General features: G+C 41.1%; 1 protein-coding gene and 1 long non-coding RNA gene across 6 annotated transcripts in view; one reads left to right on the forward strand and one right to left on the reverse strand.

Annotated features, from left to right (window-relative positions):
- Nucleotides 1-4,461: 4,461 nt before the first annotated feature.
- LOC134344929 (uncharacterized) lies at nucleotides 4,462-14,204 on the reverse strand. The gene is made up of 5 exons (XR_010017566.1): nucleotides 14,170-14,204; nucleotides 9,081-9,182; nucleotides 8,728-8,774; nucleotides 6,345-6,390; nucleotides 4,462-5,543 (listed from the first exon to the last, which is right to left on the reverse strand). It is a non-coding gene; the product is annotated as an uncharacterized LOC134344929 (long non-coding RNA).
- A 30-nt stretch (nucleotides 14,205-14,234) lies between these two features.
- kiaa1109 (KIAA1109 ortholog) overlaps nucleotides 14,235-18,255 on the forward strand; it is a 439,747-nt gene continuing 435,726 nt past the window's right edge. For 4 of the 5 annotated variants that reach the window (XM_063046524.1, XM_063046528.1, XM_063046526.1 and 1 more), the window contains exons 1-2: nucleotides 14,235-14,339; nucleotides 17,209-17,295. The gene's annotated coding sequence lies outside the window, so the exon portion shown is untranslated. Of the gene's footprint in view, nucleotides 14,444-17,208; nucleotides 17,296-18,255 lie in introns of all 5 variants that reach the window. The other variant, XM_063046525.1, reaches the window with a different exon arrangement.

Below are 18,255 nucleotides of genomic sequence, written 5' to 3' on the forward strand. Positions count from 1 at the left end.
CTGCAAGTGGTATAACGGGGCTGCCTGCACAGGCAGGGTCTTCCTCCTGACGCAACGATTGCACTTCTTACAGTATTCTTCCACCTCCCCCCTCATCCAGGGCCAATAAAACCAGTCCTTGAGTAATCCATAGGTCTTTTCCACCCTCAAGTGCCTGCAATCATCATGTAGTGCCTGGAGCACAGTCTTCTGATACTTCTCAGGCATGACTAGCTGCCAGCGCTGGGGGTGGTCCGGGGGGGGGGCGACGTGACTCGCTACAAGACTTGGTTCTTCAGCTTCAACCGAGGCCACTCCTTCAATAGTAGGGGCGCTGAGGCGTGCTTCACCTTCTCCACCTGAGCCATATCCCCCTTTCTAACTGCGTACCAGATAGTGCCAATACTCGGGTCATCACGCTGAGCCTCCCCCACTTCCTGGAGGCTCACCTCCGGCAGCTGCCTGTTCCTCACAGCAGTCAAATTACAGTACAGTGGGTAGCACGTCATCATCTGCCCCCAATTGATCCACTGCCCGATCCGGCCCCATCGGGGCTCCTGCTTCCGCGTCGCTTGCAAGTTGACACATGGCCTTCACTCCCGGGGCAGGGACACTCTCCCACTCATCTGTGCCCGACCTCTCACGCGCCCGATGAGATAGAGCAGCTGTATCAATGTTCCGACTCCCCGGGCGGTACTTCAGGCTGAACTCATAGACAGACAAGGCCGCCAACCACTGATGCCCGGTAGCGTCCAGTTTTGCCGAGGTCAGAATATAAGTGAGAGGGTTGTTGTCTGTTCTCACCTCAAACTTGGCCCTGTATAGATAGTCGCTCACCGCCCATTTCAGCGCCAGGAACCCCAACTAGTGAGTGGGATAGTTTCTCTCAGATGGCGACAAGCTTTGGCTGACAAACGCCACCAGCCTCAATCCGTTGCCCTGTTCCTGGTACAGGACAGCCCCCAGACCCTCTCGACTGGCATCAATGTGTAGAACATACGGCTTCTGGGGATCGGTAAAAGCCAACACCGGGGTCTGAGTCAGCACCCTTTCCAGAGATTGGAACGCCTCCTCACATTGAGCATCCCACCTCGATCCAAAAGGCTCCGCCGGGTTCAAGTATCCTCCTGCCTCCTACCCTTGTTCTCCCTTTTCTTCCCCACAGGTGGAGAGCCACATAACAGCTGGTTCAATGGGTGAATCACTTTAGCGTATCCTTTCACGAATCGCCGGTAATACCCACAGAACCCCAAAATCGAGCACAGGACACTCACCTTCTGGGGTCTTGGCCGGGTGGTCACAGCGTCTCTCTTAGCCGGATCAGTAGCTAATCCATTTTGCAAAATTATGTGTCCAACATTGCCAACCAACAGCTTACAGAACTGGCATTTATCCAGGGAAAGTTTCAACCCTTCCTCCTTCAGCCGACTCAACACCTTCAGCAGCCGCTCCTCAAGTTATTCCAAAGTACCAAACACTATCAGGTCATCCAGATACACCAACACCTCGAGCAGGTTCATATCCCCCACCGTCCTCTCCATGAGCCTCTGGAAGGTGGCTGGGACCCCTGATATGCTTGGGACTTCGTTCGAACTGAAAAAATTCCCTCTACCTTGCCCCATCTGGTGAAACTCCACTAAAAGCTCCCAGGGATCTCCTGACATTCCAAACGCTCCCTCCAAAGCTTCCAGATATTCTGCCAGAGAAGCCGAGGGCCATTTCGCCTTCAGCACCCAGACTACACCGGCCGGCCCTCCCCTCAAATTTTCCACCAATTGCTGTCTCTTTTCCTCATCCGAACCTGGCCACACCTCTGGGACGTATTTTCAATCCATATCTCACAGTTGTCCTCCCCTTCCGGGGTAGGCATGGCTCCTGACAAAATTCTCAGCTTCGGGCCCGGGCCTCTCAGCCCTTCTCACCAGGGAGGTAATGGCGGCTGCTAACTCGGAGGTCTCACCTCTAGCTGGGGGATGGGGCCTGGCCAAGCCTTCCCACTCTGACCCTCCATCACTGGCTACTGGCACCTCCCCTGGGGTCTCATCTAGCTCCTCCTCTGGTGTCTCACTTTCTTCCTCCAGGAGGGCAGTTCCAATGTCATGACGTCAGCACTCATACGAACCAACACCCAGCTAGATTCCACTTCTTTATCACACCTGCTAGCTACCAGTTCTACCTGCCCTATACCTTTGATCAAACTCAACCCTTGCATTAGTACATCTCCCGAAATGCGGAAATCTACCCCACTTAACATGCATGCATGATTCACCGGTACGTCCTCCAACTCACACCAGCTTACAATCTTATCTTGATTCATCTCCGCACTACTGACGTGTAGATTTATACAGCTTTACCGAAAATCCCACCCGGATGTCTGCCCCCACAAATGTAACACTCAGCTGTATTGGCTCGTATCTATCGAGGGGAAACCCTGTCCGCCGTCCACCTTGTCTCCCACTTACGTTGGTTGCTGTACAAATGCCACCTGATTCGGCTTCAAACATCAATCATCAGCCAGCACACAATGTACGTTTTACCAATTACACTTTATAGATATTACCAGGTCTATGAGATTAATAGAGGTACAATACAAAAAGGAATGGAAAAGACGCCAGACTTATCAAAGTTCAATTTCTTTGTGCACACGTTGGAGCTCGGGACCTCCCTGCTTCCCTCCGCGATCCACTTGGGCCCCCTCGACTCGCAGCTCGGGACCACCTGAAGTGATCGAGCAGAGCACTCCTCGTACGTCCGTCATCCTCCCGGTCTCTCCTCCAACTCCTCGCCAAAACCCGTGCTTCCCAGCCATATGAGACAGCATATCACCCCAAGAGAGAATAACATGGACTCCCATTGGTTCATTTGCTCTATTATCTATAATATAACCCAAGCAAACTGCTAGCTAGAGACTTTATCAGCATTTAACATAACCAAGAAGCCATTTTAATTAACATATGCAGTAACATAAAAGATAAACATAACAAAGAAGTCATTTTGATACACATACACAGTAACATAAAAGAAGAAACCCCTTACACAATAAAAAAACAGTCACTTACCATGATGTACTAAGAGGTTATTGAACTTCTTGTGTCACCAGCGTCTCCGCACCCCACTGCCCATGGGAGGACTGCAGTGAGGAGGAGTCTGTGACCCACCTCTTTGCACACTGTCAGTTCGCAAAGAGGGTGTGGAGGAGGATGGACGGGCTAGTGTCACGTTTCATCCCCAGCAGCTGCGTAACAGAGGACTCTCTAATCTACGGGCTGTTCCTGGGGACGCACACGGAGACCAACATCCGGTGCTGCTGGCAGATCATCAACTTGGTGAAAGACGCTCTTTGGTCTGCCCGAAACTTGATGATCTACCAGCACATGGAGATGTCCGTGGGAGAATGCTGCCAACTGGCACATTCTCGGTTGCAGGAGTACGTGCTGAGGGACGCACTGAAACTCGGTGCAGCCACTGCAAGGGCCTGGTGGGGAAGGACCACAGTATAGGTTTCTCCACCCGTGGGAGTGGGAGTGGGAGGGGTCGGGGGGCGGGGAGTATACCCCTCAACAATGATATGGTAAGCTGAACTACTGGAGTGCCACGTGGGTGGCTATAAATACGGATATGTACTGACTATAATGGAAACGTATGTAAAGGATGGAAAGTTATTGAATGGTTTATTGTATATATTTATTTTTGAATAAAGTATATTTTGAAATTTAAAAAAATCTGTATGACAATGAAGCTGTTAAAAAGAGGCAGATACATTAGCTTAATTTAGTTTTTGCTTTGCTTACCCCATTGTCTGATAAAATGATATGATAATAAATAGTTATGAATTAGTTTTTTTGCAGTGACTACAGATAGAAAGTTCATATAACCAAAAAAATGTCAGATGAAATTCATGACATATAAGTAAGAGATATTAATCTAGAATTGAAAGCTGGCAATAATATATTAAATAATGACATAAAATTACCTATTATTAGAAACGACTATCTGATTTCTTGTGTCCTTAAAAATAATCAACTGCCCTTACCTGGTTTGAGCAACATGTGACTAGACCTACATCATTGCAGTTGACCATTAGTTGCTATTAGAGCCACTCAATTGAACAAAACCATTACCATGAAGTAAAGAAAGAATAAAATCAGACCATTTAACATTGGCTTCTGCACCAACTCTGGCAAAAATATTTTCTGACTAATGTCTGTGGATTCCTTACATTAAAGCTGGAAGGACTGGCCTTCCCCCCCAAAAAATTGCAGTCTGATGTAGTCATACTTATGGAATCATACCTGAATGACAATATTCCATATACATTGTAGCACCCCACCTTCAACGCACTCTGGATTCTGTATTTTAATAGCTAGATGGAGAAGGTAGTGATGAACTGGACAGCCAGAAGGGGTGAAATGTTTGTTCCCCAAGTTTTGTACAGCATACAAGAGCTTTGAATGTCACTGATTCGATTCTGATGGACCTTCACATGCAATATTTTTTCCATTTTAATGTTCTCAGTGGCTGGCACCCAACCCAACACCACCATACACATTCACTTCCTCCCTCAGTCCAGCAAAATGAGGACAAGAGCAGACATTTTCTTCAGTTTATTTCTCACTGCTTTTTCAATGTTACTGGAGAAAAGATTGTCCAGACTATAAACAACTTGATGCTATGTTTTTGGTGATATATAGAGTTCAAATAAGTGAAACATTAAGTTGTGAAGACTCATAACTTTTATTCCAGTTTCTACTATGTAACACACAGAGGACCCAGGACATGTGCACTGGCAACATGTATTGCACACTCCATTTCTATGGCTAATTCCAGAAGATATAGGTTTCTGGTTGCCCTACTTTAGCACCACTTGAGTGGAACTTTCAGAAATTCCATCCAGAGATGTTCTCATTTCAGAGGATCTATCCTGGGTCCAGCATGCAAGTGTTGTTACAAAGAAAGCACGGCAGCACCTCTGTTTAGAAGTTTGCAAAGGTTCAGTATGACATCTAAAACTTTGACAAACTTCTGAAAATGTGTGGTGGAGAGTACCTTATACTGACTGGATGCATCATGGCTTGGTATGAAAATACCAATGCTCTTGAATGGAAAAACTTACAAATAATAGAGGATATGCTGCGGTCCATCATGGGTAAAGCCCTCCCACCCATTGAGAACGTCTACACAGAGCACTGTCGCCGGAAAGCAAGAGCCATCTTCAAGGACTCGCACCACTCAGATCAGGCTCTCTTCTCACTGCTGCAAGCAGGAATAAGGTACAGGAGCCTCAGGACTCACACCACCCGGCCCAGGAACAACCATCAGGCTCCTGAAACCGAGGGGATAACTTTACTCAACTTCATTTGCTCTATCATCGAAATGTTCCCACAACCTAAGGACTTACTTTCAAGGACTCTTCATCTCATGTTCTTTATATTTAATGCTTATTTATTATTTTGTTTGTTTTTTTTTGCACAGTTCATTGTCTTTTGTGCATTGGTCATTTGGCCGTCCTGTTGGATATGGTCTTTCATGGATTCTATTGCGTTTCTTGGATTTACTGCGTATGCCTGCAAAAAATAAATCTCAGAGTTGTACATGTTGACATATATGATATTTCATAATAAATTTACTTTGAACTCTGAACTGAAAACCTGATTAGGTATGCCTCCTTTAAGCTCTCCATTGGTCTGCACCCTGCCGTAATACTGAGCCCTGTTCTGAGCTGACATAACATTCCAAATCACAGATGATCCTCACCCAGTCCAAATTTTAAATCACAAGAGATTCTGCAAATGCTGGAAATTTTCAGCAACACACCAAAATGGTGGACAAACTCATTAGGTCAGGCAGCATCTATGGAGTGGAATAACCAATCGACATTTCATGCTGAATCACTTCATCAGGACTGGACGTGAAGGGGGAAGAAGCCAGAAAAAGATGGTGGAAGAGGGGAAAGAGGGATAAATGATAGGTGAAACCAGGTGAGGGGGAAGATGAGTAATTGGAGGGGGGGATGAAGTGAGAATCTGGTAGGTGATAGGTGGAAGAGGTAAAGGGCTGAAAAAGAAGGAATTTGATAGGAGAGTATGCACCGGAGGAGATGATGGGTAGGTAAGGAGAAGGGTTATGAGGAGACAGGCAGCATCTATGGAGAAGAATAAACAGTTGACGTAAATCCCAAGCATTGCACCCCACCCCCGTCTAGCACTACACATCTCTGTCAGTTTTCCATCTCCCAGAGTATAAGACCATAGGATCACCCCATTCTGATGCTCAATCCTTTTCTCTGCATCTGTTCATTTCTCATTTTCAACTGACTTCCGTCAAACTTCTTGCACTGTTCAACTCATGCGAATTCAGGTCATTACCTTCTGACATTTTGGGCTTCATGTACCATTTAATCTTCAAGTTGACCTGTAATGCAGATATGAAAAAGAAATTCCAGATGTTTCTTTCAAAAATATCAGCCTTAAAGCAAGACATATATCAATAATTTTAAAGGAGCGATTACATATGTTTTACTGCTATATATCATAAACCTGTTTTGATTCTTTAGACCATTCTTTTCCCAAGAATTAAGAATGTGTAATCTCCGGAGATCTACATAGGTTGCATTAGTCCATAGTTCCTTTTACATTGGCTGGTGCTTGCCTATCTTTTTAAAGATGGCTGAATTCAACAAGAAATAATTTATGTTTTAGATTTTATCTGTATTATCTCTGCAGTGGAAGTATATATAATTTTTGGATTTTATAATCCTACCTCCAAATATATTTGAAAGTACTGCCAACTATGTGGTGCCGTAGTTTAACTCATTGAATTATAAAAGATAAAATAATGTCCATTGTCTGTGGCGAAAGAGCAGAGAATGTGTTTAATTGAATAGTTACACCACAGAGCTGACAAAGCTCAATGTGCCTTCAATCCAACATCATTTTGAGATTTTAAAATTTACAATTCAGGATATCCTGGACCCTTCTCAGAATCAGAATCAGGTTCAATCACCCAGGTCAAGCCTTGTATCCACTGGTCAGGGGATTAACTCTGGTTCAAAGAGAAGCACAGAACTGTATATCAGAAACATGATGTATCAGCCTAGTAAAGCTGCAGATCAAAACCACCAACGTGTGAGGAAAAAGAAATGACAGACTATATTTAGAGCCAAGCAATTCAGTAATCAAACAATCAGATTAAGGTCCTTGAGCCCTGCCTTGTCTTGTCATTACTGCTGACAAGTGAATAAAGAAAAGGAACAGGACCTGCAACCATACCCATCCAGAACAAAGACAGAGCATTAGTCCATAATTACTTTTACATTGGCTGGTGCTTGCCTATCTTTTTAAAGATGGCCGAATGTATGCAGAGTAAGAAAATGAAGAATGATCTATCTTGAACACTTCCTGAGAACCTCAATGTGGTGTTGTTATTTTGTCATGTTACATTATTGCCATGCTCTTACACTTTAATTCCCTTTGAAGAATGTTGTGTTTATTTCCTCTTTGAAGGCATTGTGTATAATTCTGTACATGCACAGTGTCTTCTATATAACGATAAAGAAAAGCATCTGTGTTTACCTCATACTCCTTAACATATTTGTGTAATTAACAGCAAGTATAAAGACTAAAACAGTCTGTGCTTACACTGACAATGAGAATAAACAATTGGAAGCAAAGGTGCTGATAGTTTGAGCATTTTGTGAATTTATTGGTAAAAGTGAACTTGTGCTTTCATTTTCACTCCTTATGTGGGATTTCCTACAGCACCATTACAATTCTCATGTTTCAAATCTGAGTCAGCCTGCCATTTAACCCTACAGCTTTCATGTAGACAATAAATTCCCACATCCGATTTATTTAAGCTAACCAATATTGAAATATCTGTTTGAGCATGCTCAGTACTAACAACCCTGTATTCACATACTGTAAAGATGGCAATACCCGTGCCTAATCTTACGCCATTCGATGTGCATTTTGAATTATTCTCATTTCTTAACCAATGGAAAATTAGATCTACAAGTTTAAAGAGTTAATAGTAGGATTTGCATGTATAGATAACACAAGAAATATAGCACTCCTATTGTATTATGCAGATGAAAAATTACAGATTTATAACATTTGATGACTTAAAATTGCTGCCTACAAATGAGCAAAAAAGGTACCAATTGCACATTTCACTTCAAAGCAGTATGAAGGATACGGGGCAATTGTGCCCCGTCTCTCAAAGCAAAAAAAAATCATTATTGTACTGCCTGAGACAACTGCAGCAAAAGGCAATTTACTGATCTTGAGTAAGAGCTGAAAACAGATCATTGAAGGGCACATATCAAAGCAAATTTAACAGAAAGCCTTTGATAACAACATCAAACTGCCTGACCAGCTTGAATGATAAGATCATTGTCACATTCAGAGTTTAGAACAGTTGAAGTGCAAAGACCTCAAGATGTGATGAATAGAATCAGATGGAAAATGAACACCAGGGCAGAAAATTTATTCAAGTTTTGAAATTAATTCAAAATTACCAACAGAGAAAAAATTGCCAGCAAAGTTCAAAGTTCAAAGTAAATTTATTATTGAAGTACATATATGTCATCATATACAACCCTGAGATTCATTTTCTTGTGGAAATACTCAATAAATCTAATAACTATTATAGAATCAATAAAAGATTGTACCAATAGGGTAGTGAACCAGTGTGCAAAAGACAACAAACTGTGCAAATACAAAATGAAAGAGAAAAAAGAAATAATAATACCTATGTTAATGTATTCTTTTGCCATAGTATCTTGGTCCAAAACCGGTCTGGAAAATTTACAAAAAAAAGAACTGAAATGACAAATTTCAGAAAAGATTATGTACATTCAAATGTGCTTACCTAGGACAGAAGGGGGAAGAGGAATAACAGACATTAAAAATCTACAAAACAGTCAAATGAAACTTCTAAGTATATACTCACGTCAACGAAAACAGGAATCATCAGTTCACATAACCATATGCAATTCCAATAAGAAGGATACACCACTAAACTTAAATGAGACCACAAACCAGAAAAATGAAGACATTATCACTACTGAAGATAAAGTTAACTCATGGAAGAGCATGACTCACTATGGAAGACATTCCCTTGATCCGAGCAGACCAGATGTCAACAAGGAAGCGCCGAATGCCTGGCTCAGATTTGGAGACCTCATCCCAGAAACAGAAGGGTTCCTTGTGGCAATACAAGACCAGGTGGTTAACACAAAAATTACCTAATATACATAATAAAAAACCAACAAATTCAAGATGATAAATGTAGAAAATGCAGAGGAGAACATAGTCATAATCACAGTCATACTTTATTGATCCTGGGGGAAATTTGTTTTCGGTACAGTTGCGCCATAAATAATTAAATAGTAATAAATAAATAGTAATATATAAATTATGCCAGGAAATGTCCAGGACCAGCCTATTGGCTCAGGGTGTCTGACCCTCCAAGGGAGGAGTTGCAAAGTTTGAGGGCCCCAGGCAGGAATGACTTCCTATGACGCTCTGTGTTGCATCTCGGTGGAATGAGTCTCTGGCTGAATGTACTCCTGTGCCCAACCAGTACATTATGTAGTGGATGGGAGACATTGTCCAAGATGGCATGCAACTTGGACAGCTTCCTCTTTTCAGACACCACCGTCAGAGAGTCCAGTTCCATCCCCACAACATCACTGGCCTTACGAATGAGTTTGTTGATTCTGTTGGTGTCTGCTACCCTCAGCCTGCTGCCCCAGCACGCAACAGCAAACATGATCGCACTGGCCACCACAGACTCGTAGAACATCCTCAGCATCGTCTGGCAGATGTTAAAGGATCTCAGTCTCCTCAGGAAATAGAGACAGCTCTGACCCTTCTTGTAGACAGCCTCAGTGTTCTTTGACCAGTCCAGTTTATTGTCAATTCGTATCCCCAGGTATTTGTAATCCTCCACCATTTCCACACTGACCCCCTGGATGGAAACAGGGGTCACCGGTGCCTTAGCTCTCCTCAGGTCTACCACCAGTTCCATGGTCTTTTTCACATTAAGCTGCAGATAATTCTGCTTACACCATGTGACAAAGTTTCCTACCGTAGCCCTGTACTCAGCCTCATCTCCCTTGCTGATGCATCCAACTATGGCAGAGTCATCCGAAAACTTCTGAAGATGACAAGACTCTGTGCAGTAGTTGAAGTCCGAGGTGTAAATGGTGAAGAGAAAGAGAGACAAGACAGTCCCCTGTGGAGCCCCAGTGCTGCTGATCACTCTGTCGGTCAGACAGTGTTGCAAGCACACATACTGTGGTCTGCCAGTCAGGTAATCAAGAATCCATGACACCAGGAAAGCATCCACCTGCATCCACCAGAAACAATCCAACATATTACAGGATCCTGTACCAGTTTAACACAATATGATTACTTACAAAGGCACAATCAAGTGGCAAACATCATTCTTCAAAATCTTGCTTTAAAATACAAACTCATAAACGAAATCACACCTCACTAGAAATACAAGTCTGATTCAGTTTTAGAGTCAGAATAACACTAATGATATTATTACTGATCAGTTATTATGGACAGTGCAATCCATAATAACCGTCTGGATATAATAATACAAGATAAACATGCAAGAACAACTTATTTAATAGAAATAGCCAATACAAACACACAGAACTTACAGAAATCAGTAAGTGAAAAACACCAGAAAAATGCTGAATTAAAAGAGGAAACTGAAGGACTTTGGAACATGAACAAGGTATACATTGTCCCAATAGTAATATCTACAACTGGTGTCATCCCGAAGGCATTATACAATAGCATTAAACAATTAGAGCTACACAGTAGTATCTATGTAAATCTTCAGATACTAAATACCACTAGAACACTTCCAAAAGTTCCTAGCAATTGACAAATGAGTGTGCTTGGCTATGCCTGTACCTCAGGTTTTACCAACTTGTGCTAAGAGAAAAAAAACAATAATAATAAATAAATAAGCAATAAATATTGAGAATGTGAGTTGAAGAGTCCTCAAAAGTGAGTCCATAGGTTGCGGGAACAGTACAGTGTTGGGGTAGGTGAAGTTATCCCCCCCTAGTTCAGGAGCCTAATAGTTGAGAGGTAGTAATTGTTCCTGAACCTGGTAGTTGAAGTCTTGAGGCTCTTGTGCCTTCTTCCTGATGGCAGCAGCAAGAGCAAAGCATGACCTGATGATGGATGCTGCTTTCCTGTGACAATGCTCCGTGTAGATGCGCTTAACAGTGGGAAGAATTCAGCATGAATTCAGAGTTGTTCACAGAAGGCAGAGGTTTGAAGTAGATGGAGTACATTCTGCTTGGAGATTAGTGACAAGTAGTGTCTCGCGAGGATCTGGTTTGGGACCCCTGCTCCTGTGATTTTTAAAAATCACTTGGATGAGGACATGGAAAGGTGGGTTAGTAAGTTTGCAGATGACATTAATGGTTGTGTTATGGATAGTGCAGAAGGATGTTGTAGGCCACAATGGGACATTGACAGGATGAAAAGCTGGGCTGAGAAGTGGTAAATGGAGTTCAACCAGGAGAAATATGAAATGATACACTTTGGAAGGTTGAAATTGAAGACAGGGTACAAGGTTAATGGCAGTATTCTGAGTAGTGTGGAGCCCACATCCATATATCCCTCACAGTTGGCACACAAGTTTATAGTGTGTTTAAGAAGAGGTATGGTATGTTGACCTTCATTAGTTAGGAGGTTGAGTTCAAGAGCTGGGAGGTAATGTTGCAGCTCTATAAAACTCTGGTTAGACCACACTTAGAACTCAGATCTGGGTGCCTCATTATAAAAAGGATGTGGAAGCTTTAGGTAAGGTGTAGAGGTGATTTATCAGGATGCTGCCTGGATTAAATACTATATCTAATGAGAAGAGGTTGAGCGAGCTAAGGCTTTTCTCTTTGGAACGAAGGGGGATGAGAGGTGATTTGATAGAGGTGTATAAGAGGCACAGATTGGACAGCTTGCGCCCTTATCCCTGGAACAAATGACTAATATCGGAGGGGATAACTTTAAGGTGATTAAAGGAAAGTATGGGGAGGATGTCAGATGTAGGGTTTTTACACAGTGCATGGAACAAACAACAAGTGATGGTGGTAGAGGTAGATACATTAGGAAGATATAACAGCCTCTTAGATAGGCACATGGATGAAAAAAAGTGGAAGCCTATGTGGGAGTGAAACATTAAATTGATATTGGGAGTAGGTTAAAAGGCCAGCAGAACATTGTGGGCCAAAGGGCATGCAATGTACTGTATTGCTCTAAGTTCTATGTATAGTGAGTATGAAAATTTATATAGAGATCAACAACTTTGATGGTTGAATATTAACCACAATCATCACAGCATTTAGCCAGGGTCAAAATGGATATTTGCTACTCACAAAATGATGTACTGGTTGAGGCAGCTGTACCTATCAATTGGATGAGATAACAAATTTTCATTCTAACGTAACAAGGAAATATCAAGATGTTGCCTTACAATAGTTATTGGACCTGCTGACACAGTTTTATATTTGGACACAAGTGTGAATGTGGCAAATTTAGGGTTAGGGTTAGGCCATATTCTCACTAAAAGGTCAAAATTACTAACAGTTTTATAGATAATATTTCATGTGAAATCTCATGATGATTTTTTCCACTGATGAGTTCCTGTAACATAAATCAGCTTCTATAAACATTAATGTCTTACAGAATAATCGAACATGACTATTCCTCCTGAAAGTACAATGCTATACATACTGGCCATTTGAAACGAAAACAAAAGGTGCTAGAAATACTCAGCAGTGGGGTTGCAATACACAGAAAATAAGTCTTACCATTGCAGGATAATGGCACAACATTGTGGACTGAAGGACCTATAGTGCACTGTACAGTTCTATGATGAACATTTCTGTAATTCTTTGTTATTATATTGGTATTGTCAAAATATATCAGATACTACTATTACCTATAAGCCAACTGGAGGAAATATTTGGCAATTTACAAAGCTACTAAATGCCACATTCCGTATTTATTATCTGAGTGAATTGCCGTGGTTTACTTAAGTTATTTTATAATGCTTTATTATTACAACAAATAATGAAAGCACCGGTATACATGGTTTCATTTGATTACTAAAAAAAAATCCATCGTGAAAGAATTAATCCATAACCATAGAACCATAGAAACTACAGCACAGAAACAGAAACAGAAACTATTTCCAGTAGTGGAAATAACAAAATATTTGTCCAAGGCTTAGATTAAACCTTTAAAAGTAGTTTAAGTATTGTAAGAGCCACCTTAGTTATTCAAGTACTCTGCACATTAGTACACTTGTTGCCAAAGATCTCAGCTTGCTTCATAGTTTCTTTCCTTAGGGCTTTTACTTCATAGATTGCTGCTTTTGAGCAGAGTCTTTCAGGTATATTGGGGAGGAAAACTTAGCAACCATCCTTCAATATTTTCAAGGAGTGCTATCATTATGTATCTAACAACACAATGACAACCAACCTTGATGTTTGCGCTTTTAATTGTCTGGGAGAGGAATGTCACATTAAACCACGCGAAGATTGCACTTCACACAAAAATATTCAAGATGTTCTTATCAACATAGATAAAATGTTGTTGCATATCAACTGGGGCATATACCAGTTGACCAATAGTAAACGCGCAGTGACCACTGAGTATATATTCGTGGTCAACAGGCGCTGTATCCTATGGACGTTAAGGTTCAACGTGTTGTTCATTCAGAGATGCTCTTCTGCACACCAATGCTGTAACGTGTTGTTTGTGTTAGTGTCGCCTTCCTGTCAGCTTGAACCAGTCTGGCTAGTTTCCTCTAATTTCTATCATTAACAAGGCATTTTCGCCTACAGAACTGCCTGGATTTGTTTGTTTTTTGCACCATTCTCTGTGAACTCTAAAGACGTGAACATGCCAGATCAGCAATTTCTGAAAATACTCAATCCACCTAGCCTGGTACGAACAACCTAGAATCCCATATCTTCCCCATCCTGATATTTGGTCTCGGGACCTCTACTTGCATCATTTTCAAACGATAATTCTCTTTTTCTTCTCCACGCCGGCTGGAGATGCTTCATTTTCCTGCTATTAGTTTAATTTAAACATACAAACGTGTTTTTAAAATTATAGAACTGTGTTTTAACAGGCCATTGAGGGGACTCACACAACACACGGAGGGTGCGGCGCAACAGCCGCGAGCGCAGGCGCGGGGCCGTTAGTGCGTCTCGCGAGAGCTGGCACCCGGCGACTGGCAGGAAACGTCAGGTTGGAAATGGGCCGGGGAGAGGCGGCGTCGTGTTCCCGGAAAGCAGGGACAAGCGGAGAATGGGTCAGGTAGATAGGCGCTGTGCGAAGAGCGGTCGGGTGCTGTTCAACTGCTGCCGGGCAGTTCCTTCGTGTTACAGGAGAAAGTAACGTTTAGGCCAATGGCGGAACGGGTAAATCCATTTGACAACGGCAACTCCCTCTCCCATTTGGAATGAAGTGGGCCTAGGCTGATGGAATGTTGCGAGGTTTTCAGTCGTAAACATTAAAACAGTGTTCCTGCCCACTGCTTGTCTGGGCAGTTATTGCGCTTCCTGTCATCGGAAACCCGACGTCTGTTGCTTCAGAGCAAGATCAGTGGGGCACATTGTTTATTCCAGGGAAAACAAGATTAATAATTAGAATAAATTCTAGCGGCCACAGATGTAAAATGTATTTAATCATCGCTAATATTTCAGCTTGATTATCCTTCAGCAGTAAAGGGTTGTTCTGTATCTCCTCGATAGCTGCTTATCCTATTTCCATTGTTTTTCTTTGTCGTCTTCTAACATCTGTGTCTCACTTTACATTTGTACTATTGAGTGCTACTTCTTGGTCATAGATGTATAAAATCACAGTTTAGTTTCTACTCTGACTCTATTAAACACCAGTGGGGTAATAATGATTACCTTATATAAGATTCAGTGAAGTAGAGTGTTGTTGTATTTGACACCATACTTCACCGACCTTATCATTGATTTTAAAAATAACTAGTGTACATAATAGATTTGTTAATAAAACACATATCTGATACACAAACCAGTTTGAAAGAATACATATTTAAATGGTCCAAATTTTAATTTAATTCTCTCTAAACTCCAAATGAGAGAAAATGGAGAAATTATGCAGTTTTATCTTTTTATCTTGTGGGTTTTAGAGGTAAATCTGTGTTTTGATCCTCTGCCCTATTCAGTAACAGCAGTTTGCCTGCAGCCCACACCTTAATCATAAAACTTGGCAGTTTTCTGCTTACCATGTACTGTCAACTGTTATTTGAGTGTCATACCTATTCTGGCTATTCCATGTCCATGCATAAGTGAAACGACCCCAAAAGACTCAAAATGAACAGTATGTAATTTAGCAGCTTTGGGTGGGAGGTAGTAAATTTGTTGTTATTGGCTAATCTGTGACAAAGGTTATGGATGAAAAATACTCATTTCCAGTTTTTGTCCAGAGCTGAAGGGCTGGCTGTATTTGATACACAGGGGAACTGACAATTGGCTAAATTGACTTTACAACAGCAGCAGCAGCTATGCTTTTGCAGCATTATCTGTATCCTGCAGACTTAGAATCTTCCTTTAAGTTTCACTTCTCTTGCAAAACAACTGTTTAATACAATTATAAAGCTCAGTCAAGTCCATGGTGCTAGGTTCATTTCTGCTTCTAAGGCAGTTGTTATTTCTGGAGTTCGTTGACTCATAGAACTCAGTCAAGCTATCAAATCCAAGTGATTCCTGGTGAACACAGCAGACCAGGCAGCATCTCTAGGAAGAGGTACTGTCAACGTTTCGGGGCGAGACCCTTAGTCCTGACGAAGGGTCTTGGCCCGAAACATCGACTGTAGCTCTTCCTAGAGATGCTGCCTGGCCTGCTGCGTTCACCAGCAACTTTTATGTGTGTTGCTTGAAATTCCAGCATCTGCAGATTTGTTTGTGTGTGTTTGTGTAGGTGATTCCTCAATGCTTTTCAGAGCAAGCTGGTATAGAAATATTTAATCGCTTTCTACAATTGATTGTAGGAGAGCAAAGCTGTTTTACAGCTCTTGATTTGTAAGATTTAGAATTTTTGCATAATGCTTCAGTAGTTTTTTTTTGCAGTAGGACTGCTTATTTTGTAGAATCCTATCATGTTGGTAGTTTGCCTGGCCTGCCATGAGGAAAGTTGCAGCTTTGGGTTGTGGGATAGTAATGGCATTTTAACTCGGGCTAACCATATTTTCTAGATGCCTTGAAGCAATAGCCGTAATGTTTTCCTGCATTCTGTTGACAGGGGTTGGGCAAACCAGTCTCTTGTGTTTTATTCTCCTTACACAGTAGTGTTTTATATTCCGTCTTTTAATCTGCTAAGGTAGTTTCAGAATTTAAACACTTTGGAATTCTATTGCTAATGTGCCACCGCCATCCCAGCAGGCAATTTCAGAACCCTGACATCTTGGCTATATGGTGTTGAAGTTTTGTCTGCATTTAGTCCACTTAATTTCTCTAGTATTTTCTCTTTGATATTATTTGTTTAATGGCTCAGCTATTTCTTCATCTCCTGAGAATAATTTCTCATGCAGCACAGCTTTTTTTATTGCTACTCCTTTAATTGTTGACAGTCTTTCAGTAGTTTTTAGATATTTTGCTAATTTATTGCCATGGTTTACTATCTTGCTCTATTATTTTTATTGCACTTCCTAAAACTACCTATGCTCTAGCTTACTACTTAAGGCAATATTATAAGTCTCTTCTAATCGACTGTTATTTTAGTCTGTGGAGAGTCATGGATCAATTATGTGGAATATTTATTTCCCCATGGAATGTATGGTTATATTTTTTATTTAGAGATGCAACATGATAATAAGGCCTTCCATTCCAGTAAGGCCAGCATTTCCCACTTAAACCTCTGTTACCAATTAACCTACTAAGTTGTAGTTCTTTGGGATGTGGATGGAAATTGAAGCACCAGGAAGAAATCCACACGATTACGAGGAGAACATACAAACTCCTTACGGACAGCACAGGAGGAAATTGAGCCCAGAGGTTGCATGTGCTGTAAAGTGTTTCGCTAACCACTATGTTACCATGACACACACAAAGTATTTCTTGAACTCTATTGCCAGTCACATAGAAACTGATTGCATATGTATTTTCTTAGATTCTGAGTATTCTGGAGTAACATTTAAATTTATTATGTTTAGGTTTTGAGGTCAAACTGAAGGATGATTGTCAAGAGTTTTCACAATCCATATAGGTATTCTACCAGGATATATCCTGTTTAATTTATGGTAAGTAATTTGATTTATTATTTTATTATTTCCTTTTGAGATATTCTAATTTGGTGCTATTTATTTATAACTGCATTAATCATGTAAACGCTTTAATTGAAAATTTCTGCAGTTAAATTTTGTAGCTTCAGCTTTGTGGATTAAATGTATAGTAGCAAAGCGTGTTGAACATCAGGAGAGTATTACAAAGTGATAGATATCATGGGAGTGCTACAATGCAGTTAGATGATTGGATTTATAATCCACTAGCCTATTCTAATGATCCAGAGACATTAGCTCAAGTGCTGTTTTGACGTACCTGGAATTTAGACTAATGTTTGTATTCTTGCTTATAAAGCCATCAGAGCATTTTTAAAAATAAAATATCTGGATTATCAATGTTCTTTAAGAAAAAATGTTGAAAACTCTTATCAGATCTGGCTCACAAGGGACTTCTGAAAGTATTTAAAGAACTATGAAATCTCCTGGTATCAGCTCAAACATGGATAAGAATGATTATCACCTTCAGTTGATGAATCAGTAGTTATTTGTGTTCCACCAGTCACGGAGAGGAGCAGGGTTAAGAATGTACTCTTGGGACTTAGCATTGTCATTAGCTATGCTAGCTGAGGTTTGAATTCTGTAGTTTGTCAAATTGGATCTGTACGGGATTAACCCAGAACAAGAGTTAAACCGACTTGATCTCTTCCTTGAAAATCTATCTGTTGCAGATGCACTTGCTATGAAATATTTCCTAAGAGTGAACACTAAACAGTGTCTGTAGGATCAAAGACCCTTATTACCTGTGTTGTGTTGCTGTTTAATTTTTCTCAGTGGGATAAATGAAGAATGAATCGGGCATTTCAAAGTGGGATATTTTTGAGATGCTATGGACTATAAACAGTGGAAAATAGTATTTCACTGCATTCTTACGACAAAGTATTTCACTCATTCTGCCATTGTCATCAAGCCAGGGAACAA

The sequence above is a fragment of the Mobula hypostoma genome, chromosome 4, assembly GCF_963921235.1.
Source record: "Mobula hypostoma chromosome 4, sMobHyp1.1, whole genome shotgun sequence".
Classification (NCBI taxonomy): domain Eukaryota; kingdom Metazoa; phylum Chordata; class Chondrichthyes; order Myliobatiformes; family Myliobatidae; genus Mobula; species Mobula hypostoma.